The sequence below is a fragment of the Henckelia pumila genome, chromosome 4 (genome assembly GCF_033568475.1).
Source record: "Henckelia pumila isolate YLH828 chromosome 4, ASM3356847v2, whole genome shotgun sequence".
In the NCBI taxonomy this organism is placed as follows: Eukaryota; Viridiplantae; Streptophyta; class Magnoliopsida; order Lamiales; family Gesneriaceae; genus Henckelia; species Henckelia pumila.
Window position 1 is genome coordinate 117259865 of NC_133123.1, and position 9946 is coordinate 117269810.

At 37.0% G+C, this 9946-nt stretch overlaps 1 non-coding gene across 1 annotated transcript; it reads left to right on the plus strand.

Annotated features, from left to right (window-relative positions):
• The first annotated feature begins 2620 nt into the window (after positions 1–2620).
• On the plus strand, positions 2621–2727 carry LOC140870073 (small nucleolar RNA R71). Its single transcript, XR_012147055.1, has one exon. It is a non-coding gene; the product is annotated as a small nucleolar RNA R71 (small nucleolar RNA).
• The last annotated feature ends 7219 nt before the right edge of the window (positions 2728–9946 follow it).

Below are 9946 nucleotides of genomic sequence, written 5' to 3' on the forward strand. Positions count from 1 at the left end.
CTTCTGTCACCATGAAATGGCACTTCTCCCAGTTCAGTACCAAATTTGTCTCCTTGCATCTCATTAAAACAGAATTCAAGTTATGCAGACATGCATCAAAAGATTTACCGAAAATAGAGAAATCATCCATCAAAATTTCTAAAAAAATTTCGACCATATCATAAAAAATGGCAGTCATGCACCTCTGAAAAGTAGCAGGAGCGTTACATAACCCAAAAGGCATACGTCTATAGGCAAACGTACCATATGGGAAAGTTAAAGTCGTTTTATCCTGGTCTTCAGGTGCAATCGCTATTTGATTGTATCCTGAATACCCATCTAAAAAACAGTAAAACTCATACCCAGCCAGTCTCTCTAGAATTTGATCAATGAAGGGGAGGGGAAAATGATCCTTACGGGTTGCGTCATTTAGTTTTCTATAGTCTATGCACACACGCCAACCTGTAACTGTCCTAGTGGGTATCAGTTCATTTTTCTCATTTTGTATGACAGTAATTCCCCCCTTCTTTGGTACACACTGCACCGGACTCACCCATGGACTATCAGATATAGGATAAATGATACCTGCATCCAGAAGTTTGATCGTTTCAGCTTTTACAACTTCCTGCATTTTTGGATTCAATCTCCTTTGTGGTTGGACCAATGGGTTGATGTTCTCTTCCATTAAAATCTTATGCATGCATAAGGATGGATTGATTCCTTTGATATCCGCCACTTTCCAGGTAAACACACTCTTGTGTTTCTTGAGCACCTCCATTAGTCTGGCCTCCATCTCACCTGTCAAAAAGAAGATATTATAACAGGTAACTTATCATTCTCACCTAAAAACATGTATTTGAGATGGACAGGTAATGGTTTCAATTCCACAGTAGGTGGTTCCTCAAGGCTTGGTTTCTAGAGGACTAAATCCTTTCGGTCACCAAGATCTTCAAGTCTAAGTTTTACACCTCTTCTCCATGGCTGGTTGTCATTCAAATATGCGGTCATCTCTTCAATTCCATCACTGAGAACGTCCACTTGCTCAGAGATAAGTGCAGCTTCTAATGGTTCCTGAAAAGTATCCTGCACATAATCAAATAACAGTGAGTCCACTACATCCAGTTGAAAACATTCTTCATTATTCTGAGAAAATTTTAAAGCATTAAAAACGTCAAACGAAATTTTCTCTTCTCCCACTCTTAACAGCAACTCTCCCTTCTGGACATCTATTAATGTCTTTCCTGTCGCCAGGAAGGGTCTACCCAATATGAGTGGCATGTCCAAATCCTCTTCCATATCTAGCACCACGAAGTCCACGGTGAAGATGAATTTGTCCACTTTTACAAGCACATCCTCGATTATCCCCCGTGGATATTTGATGGACCTGTCTGCCAGTTGTAACGACATTCTGGTGGACTTTGGTTCTCCCAAGCTCAATTTCCTAAACACAGAGTAAGGCATTAGATTTATACTAGCACCTAAATCACATAAAGCTTTATGAAATTGAATATCATTAATCACACAAGGGATAGAGAAACTCCCTGGATCTTTTTGCTTTAATGGGATTTTATTTTGCACCAGTGCTGAGCAATTCTCAGTCAGACTAATCATTGCATGCTCCTCCAGTTTCCTCTTGTTGGAGAGGATCTCTTTCAAGAACTTTGCATAACTTGGCATTTGCATCAGTGCATCGGCAAAGGGAATATTAATATTCAATTTATTGAATACTTCTAGGAATTTTCCAAACTGAGAATCTAGTTTTGCCTTCTTCAGGGCTGCAGGAAATGGTGGTGGCACAACAATTTTTGCTTGTGAAGTGGGTGAAAGTGTTGGGATAGATGACTTACCTTCAATTCTTGTTGATGTAGCCAATTCTAGCTCTTTCTCGACCTGTGGTGCAGGCTCTACTGTCTTCCCACTCCTCAGTTCAATTGCTTTTACCTGCTCCTTTGGATTCTTCTCCGTGTCACTCGGCAAGGTACCCTGATCTCTGCTGGAAATTGTTTTGGCCAATTGCCCTATCTGATTCTCCAGATTCTTTATCGAAGCATCTTGATTCTGCATCCGGGTTTCAGTAGATGATATGAATTGCTGCATCATCTGCTCTAAACTCGATTTCCCTTCTTGAGGCTGTCTGCCATAGTTCTGATTCCCATATGGCTTATTGTTCTGTCCACTCCACGAGAAATTTGGATGCTGTCTCCACCCTAGATTATAGGAGTTCGAGAATGGGTCATTCCTTGGGCGATTTTGATTCCCCATGTGACTTTCCATAACTCCCTCTAGTTGAGAAAATGTTTGACAGTCTTTCATGAAATGTTTTGCACCACATTTTTCACACCACACTTCTTGAACTCGCATCACAGAGTTTCCTATACTCAGTTCCTCAATTCTCTTGTTCATGACTTCAAGTTGAGCGGCCACTGATGTGAATGCATCAACCTGATGAATCCCATTAGATTTCCGGGCTGCACTCCTTTCAGATAAAGGGTGATAGCTACTAGATGCCATTTCCTCAATTAATTCATAACCATCCTCTGATGATTTTCGCAGTAAATTTCCACCTGCAGCTGCATCTAACATGGTACGATTAGAGTGAGAAAGACCATAATAAAAAGTTTGTACCACAAGACCGTCTGGTAATTGGTGGTGTGGACATCTCCTCAATAGATCTTTGTAGCGCTTCCATGCTTCATAAAATGTTTCCTGTTCTCCTTGGGAAAAAGTTGTGATGTCAGCTCTTAGTTTCATTGACTTAGATGGTGGAAAGTATTTGGTGAGGAAAGATTTCGCCAGATCATCCCAAGTCTTGATGGAACCTGCAGGTAAATTTTTCAGCCATGCTTTCGCCTTATCTCGTAGTGAAAAAGGGAATAAACGCAAATGAATAGCGTCATCAGAAACTCCTTGTATCTTGAATGTATCACAAATTTCCAAAATATTTGTGAGGTGCACATATGGTTCATCAAAGATAGTCCCGCCAAATTGAAGTGTGTTCTGAATCATTTGAAGAATAGCAGGTTTTATCTCAAAGTGATTTGTCGCTACAGTTGGCCTGATGATTCTTGGTCTAGAACTTTCGATGTTCGGTAAGGCGAGATCCATCATGGATCTGTAAACTGGTTGTTCTTGTTCTTGTTCTTCTTCCATTTCTTCTTGTTGTTGCCTTCTTCTTCTGTGAAAAGTTCTCTCGATTTCTGGATCAAAAGGCACTAGTTCTTCAGATGAGTGTCGCATGCACTGTAAGAGAATCCTGCAGTTCACAGATGGAAAAGAGTGATTAAAATTGTAATAGAGAAAAACCAAATAAAACAAATTAAAATCTCAATAGTCCCCGGCAACGGCGCCAAAAACTTGATCGACGGAATACTAACACTTAAATTTGCTCTAAAAATCTCTCAATTCCAATCGAAATAATCGCAAGTGCATGATTCAAGTTATAATAAGATGTACTGAGTACGAGTATCGTCCTCATGGACCAAATAATAATAATTTGTTTCTTTGATTTTTAACTACACAAAGTATCGAAAATTTGATTTTGGATTCTATCTAACATTTAACACTAAGAACTCAATGTAAATAAATCTAAATTTCACAACCACGAAACCAATTTGCACCACTAAAAGAAATAACAATTTGAAAAGATTTTGTTGGAATTTCGGTTCACCTTCCCCCTAATTGAACTTGACGATTGGAACTTAATTAATGCGCATAAGTTTGACAAAAATCCCTGTAACATTGACACTCTCTCTCGAGGTTATGCCAAACTAATAAAATCAGTGAAACAATTAAATCTCTCTAATTATTTATCACGACCGATTGCTTTGCGTTCTATGAATTCTACAGCTTTCAACCTGATGGTCTATGGCTATCAACATGTACTAAATATCATATCTCTATGCATATTTTAAGTCCATGGATTCTATCATTCGTCCTAATTATGAACCTATCTCTCGACAGCAATTCACAATTTACGAATCTACGTTAAGGGTAGCTAATCATCAATATAGAGAAAAACACATGATAAAATCAATTATAAACATAAATCAAATCTCAATACACTACAGTGTTTCGGGGTTCGGATCCCCTTGATTCCAACAAAATAAAAGTTTAGCTACTGAACGTCATTACAAAATTCAATCTAAAAAAATGTTTAACATAAAAATTCAGAAAAGATAAAGAGAAAAACTCCCAACGGAGATGAGAAATCTTCAATATTCAGAGCCGCCTCCTCCTATGTCTGTGCGTGTGTCCAACCCTCAAAACCGTTTAATAACATCCTATTTATATGGCCCAAGAGTCCTCGTCAAACCAATTACCCGAAATAAAATATTTCCCAAAATTACGTGCAGGCGCCCGAGCGGTAGAAAAGAGCCGCCCGGGTGCCTGCACTCTACCTCGAGGGTTTTTCTTCAAACGGGAGTGCGCTCGGGCGGTAGAAAAGTGCCGCCCGAGCGCCTTGTCATTTTCCAGAAATATAAAGTCCTTCTCTTTCTTTCCTCACGGCCACATGCGTGCAATGTCTTCTCACTATAAATCAGCATTTCCTAGTGATTTTCAGCAGTATAAATAAATAAACCAGAGGAGTGACTACAAACACAATAAAACAAAAAAACAGAACAAGAATGGTAAGGAACAGACACAACGTAAACGAAACGAATGCAAAACAAACAAAAAACATGCAAAATAATGCACAAAAACGACTCCTATCATTCTTGCAGGAACTATCAGTGATACCTAGGGAATCATGGGACGATGTTGCTAGGCGCTCTTACCATGATCCGATGGGTAAGTCGGAAATTGTTGTTCCGAGTCACAAGGAGTTGTGAGCCCACGGCTAGCTATATCCCTGAACCATTGAGGGTTACACAAGTAATGGATTACTAATCCTCGTTGAGATAGTTAATAAAGAGTTAATTTTAGAGAAAGAGAAGTTGGACTTCTTAAGTAAAGAGAGTGGAATTTCCTAAAATGACATAGGGATGGGCATTTTTGGAAATCACTGAATTCGGATTCAGAAAAATTATCTTGACTTTAAAAGGTGCAGAAATGGTTTCTATGCACATTGGTGAAATTAGTTTATCAATCGGAGTCATGATGAATTTTATATTAATTTCTATAATAACAGGTTTGGCTTGTTGGGCTTAAATTATGACTAATGGGCCCTAAGGAGTTAGTGTCTTATTAGACATATAATTTAATCCAGTACAAAAATTATGTATATCACACATAGGGATTTTCGAAAAACACAACATTGCTTATCTTGCAATTTTCGAAAATCTCATATTATTCTAAGTTGGAATTTTCGAATTCCTTCTCCCTTTTAGAGAATTCGTTCTGTGATTTTTCTGAAAAATTACATTCTGAATTGACAGATCAAATCTGTAAATCTCTTCGATAAAACATCTGATTGATTTCTAGTGCAATCAATCTGAGGGTTTCTGTTTTCTATTCGTGGACCTAATTCAGGAGTTGATCGAGCAAGTCATCAGTTTCTGGGATTTACAACAAGAGCAGATTTAATCTGTTGGAGTCCATTAATCAAGCCATAGCTTGAAGAGGTAAAATTATAATTGTTATTATTATTTTACTTGTTTATTTTAATCGTAAGGATTTGATACCCATGATATGGAATCGTTCCATATTAGAAAAGAAAAATTTTTAAACTTCCGCTGCTCCGGGTATCAGATCTGACTGATCTGAAAACGTATTCCAACATTAACGAGATTGTATTGTGGAATGGATATTAATTACATTATAGACTCTGAACCTGGTACATATATATTACAAGTTGATGTGCTTGTCAATGGAAAAAAGAAAAATACATTAAATAAAAATGTACACAATCCGAAATTGAGCAAATCATATCCCGATAACCGTGCATTGGTTGATCTGATCCCAAATAATATGCAGTCATATCATTTCCTAATATGACCGACCCATAAAAAGTATTACCTTTTATTTCTAATGTATTATATTTCGCTACAAAAAAATATTATTTTTTTTGTATGTTAGGATCGTGAATGTGTGTATAGGGAGGGTGGATATACAATTTGAACTTTTCTACTACAAAAATTAGTTTAGTTGAGGTGTCAACTGAACCACTGTTCTTCTTTGGTTGTCGATGTCATTTAACCAACAAATAGTTGTGCGAAAAAGGTCGAATGACAGATTTGAACTCTTGAATAAATGACTTGATTGAAAGTAAATGAATAAAAGAAATTTTTATGGATGCTTGAAGACTTAAAAACTCCTACATCACCCCTTCTTTCAATCTCTGCAAGGTTTTCGCTAGAAAATTTTGAGAATTACAACGATTTGTAACGCCCCAATTCAATTAGAACTTACACAATGCCTCAACTGAAACTCATAGTCAACTGATCTATTACATATACAACTGAAGTGTATTACAAAGAGTTACAACTCAAAAACTTAGCATAAATTGATCCTTGAACTTCGATCAGATACGAACTTCAAGAGTGTGCTTTGAGATATTTGGACTTTCGTGTTTTGAGAATTCAGTTAACTTTCGAGAGCTTCATAGTACTTAGATAATCAGAAAACTTCGAGAGAGCTCACAACCGAATTACAACCTCTTTTTATCGGCAAACTTCTTCAATTTTCACATTTTTCGAAACGGATTTGGTACCAAAAATGGTAGCCATTTTTGTGTCCTCTTGTCCATGCCATTTTTACTGTTCATCATAAAATGGTATTCCACCTGGAGCCTTTTTTAAAATATCCGTTGAGTTTTACGAGAAACTTTATCCAAAAATGGCTTTAGGCACAACTGGCTGTCCTTTAAAAAGTATGACTGGCAAATTTGAATATTTTGAAGTACATCAGTTAACGTCCCATTTAGTTAAGATTGGGTCCAATTGACTATCATTGACTAGTCGAGATATCCATCCAGTTATGTTCCAGTTAAAGTTCTGAGTTCAAGTGTAGTTCATAGAACCATTTACTCAAATGCTTCCAGTAACGGTCCTTTGTTCATTTCATTTGTCTAGTCTAGTTTTGTTATGTCAATTAAGCTCTTGGACAATATTTCTTAGTTTGATTGTTTCCAGTTTTGCCTTGGTCCAGCTTTGTCTTTTAAATAAATCAACACCAAAACTTAATGCTCCAATAATTTCTCTCTTTTTGGCGTTGACAAAATTTATGCATATATGTTTAGTTGTCTTAGGTAAAACTTAATTGATTTTAAATATGAATGAAATCACTGATAATAACTGAAGATTCTGATAACAAGAATAGTTCTGTCATAACTAAAAATATCAGATAAAAAATTGATAATATTTGAAACGGCTGATATATAAATATATTATATAAAATAAACTTTGAAAAAATCTTTTATCTCATGCTCTGTCCTCTACTTGAGTCTCTGCTTTGGCCCTCATGGCCCGGATATCTTCTTTCAGACTTGCTAGGACCTCTTCTCTCAGATAGGCTTTGACTTTGGCTTGTTCTAGAACCCTTTGTCCCCCCTTTTTTTGGCAAAACTAGCCATGGTTTCTGAGTGAATCTGAAAAAAATTAGTGAGTGAGGTTATCTGATCAGAAGGTGAATCCATCTTGGAGGATAGTAGTTTGAATCTTGTCCACCTTGGTTTCAACAAATTCAATCATCTTTACTAATGTATCATAAGAAATGGACAGTTGAGATGTGGAGTGCTTCCTCAAAGATTCCACGGAACTAAATAAAGAATGAACTTGTTTGAAAAGACTTGTAACATCAATGATGACCCTTTCTCTCATTTTGGTAATATTGTCATAATTGAGTTTGATGTCAGTCTTCAATTTAGTGACTGCCATGGAAATAACAGACAGAATAATATCAGTGTGTTCAACTAAATAGTCTGATGGTGTGGGAGAGGTATGCGGAATTTCAATTTCAGATGAGGTAAAAATATTTCTATTGGAACCAGCTTTATTCTGGTTCAATCGTTTTCTCTAAGATCTCAACTGATTTTTCAACTTGAATGCTCTGTTCAACTGATTTACTCTTATTCAGAATGTTCTCATCAGTTTCAATATCCATTGAAAAGTTTTTGGTTGATCTCTTTTCATATTAGGCTCAGGTGTCTGTTTATGTTTCGGCTCTAGAGTATGTTCACCGGTTGCTTTCTCCTCCTCAGTTTCTATTTCATCAGTTATCGATTTCTCAAGTTCAGGAACCTCTGGTGCATTCTCTGTTTCAAAATTTAATTGATCTTCCTCTGGAATTACAATTTTTGTCTCGGTTTCTTTCTTTTTTTTCTAGTATCTCTGCTTCCATCTCAGACTCTTTTTCAGGACTCTTGGCTTCCAACTCCGTTTCAATTTTTTTCTTTGGGATTTGAACCTTTGTCTAAAGAATTTCAGCTTCAACTATTGGAATTTCAGTCTCTGTTATATTCTCAAGAACTTCAAGTTCCATTTCTCCTTCAGTTTTTGGAGTCTGAACTTCCAATCTCGTGTCACTTCCTAGAATTTGAATGCCCATTTCTGTGCTTGATTTCTTATTAGATAGAATCATCTTTTACTTCAATTTTTAACTGATCACTGAAATCACCCTGACCACTTCCCTCACGCAATTCTTTCTCAATTGGATTGGTCGTAGGTCCAGTTTGAGAGGTGTATGGATTGGCTGGATCAGAAGATTGATTGGTCGAGTTGTGTTGGAATTCAACTCATTTTGGATTCAACAATTCAACTCAAATTTGATGGCTACCAAATTTGATACCATTCACATTGTCATGGTTTCAAACTTTACCTAACATCCAAAATCTTGCCTATAAATACACCCCAAAACCATTGTTTCAAATCATCCCAAGAAATTCCAAAAACACAAGCAATAAAGAGTGTTTTTTGTAGTCTAGTCATTTAGATAAATTTTAGTATGCTCTATGGTTGCAGCGATGTCCGATCTTCCACATCAGAAAGAATTTTCTATGTGATTAGATTTGTGTGAGTTCCACTTGTAAAATGAGATTGAGTGTGTCATCCAAGAATTATTATTCTTGAAGTTCTTGGTATCCCCTAAGTTGTTCTAGGGAGCATTGTTATTGTGAGACCACGATTCTAATCATCTAATCTTTGGATTAAACAACACTAAGACAAACAATAACCAAAGGTTAAAGCAATTAATAGAATTTTTTTTTTAAATAGTGCCTCGCTCGATCGGTAAGATCTTACCGATCGAGCAAGCCAAAAACCCAAAAGGTTCTGCCCGAGAAAACCAGCCCTCGCTCGATCCGTAAGATCTTGCGGATCGAGCGAGCCATAAAATTTCCAAAACAGAAACTGCATCAAAATGCCCTCGCTCGATCCGCAAGATCTTGCGGATCGAGCGGTGACAGAAATAGAGCAAAACAGCAGAAATCATGCTAGAACTTGAGTCCAAAACCAACAACATTTTATCAGATCTTGCGAATCGAGCGAGCCACAAAATTTCCAAAACAGAAACTGCATCAAAATGTCCTTGCTCGATCCGCAAGATCTTGCGGATCGAGCGGTGACAGAAACAGAGCAAAACAGCAGAAATCATGCTAGAACTTGAGTCCAAAACCAACAACATTTTATCATGCATTAAAATCACAAGTTCTCCAACTAATACATGAAATTCTAGGGTTACACAACCGCTCAAAAGTATTGGATTTGTAACGACAAACTTTCAACACAGCTCGCATAAACAATACAATAACATAACGAAGTTTGATATCTAAACATGTTCAAATACAACTAGGTAGACATGCTGACACGACTTCTAAACCGAGTCTCACTACTAGCTCTCCCTCTTGTTGCTAACCAGGCCTTCGCTGACTTGGTCCTGCCCCACCTGTTGCCAAGTACACATACAAAACAAAGCAACAGCCGGATAAACCGGTGAGAAAGATAATCCCAGTAAAAGCAACATAGCAAGTAATAAATTCAATAAACATGCTTTCAAGGTAACAAGTAATAAATTTTAACGTAATGAATGCTTG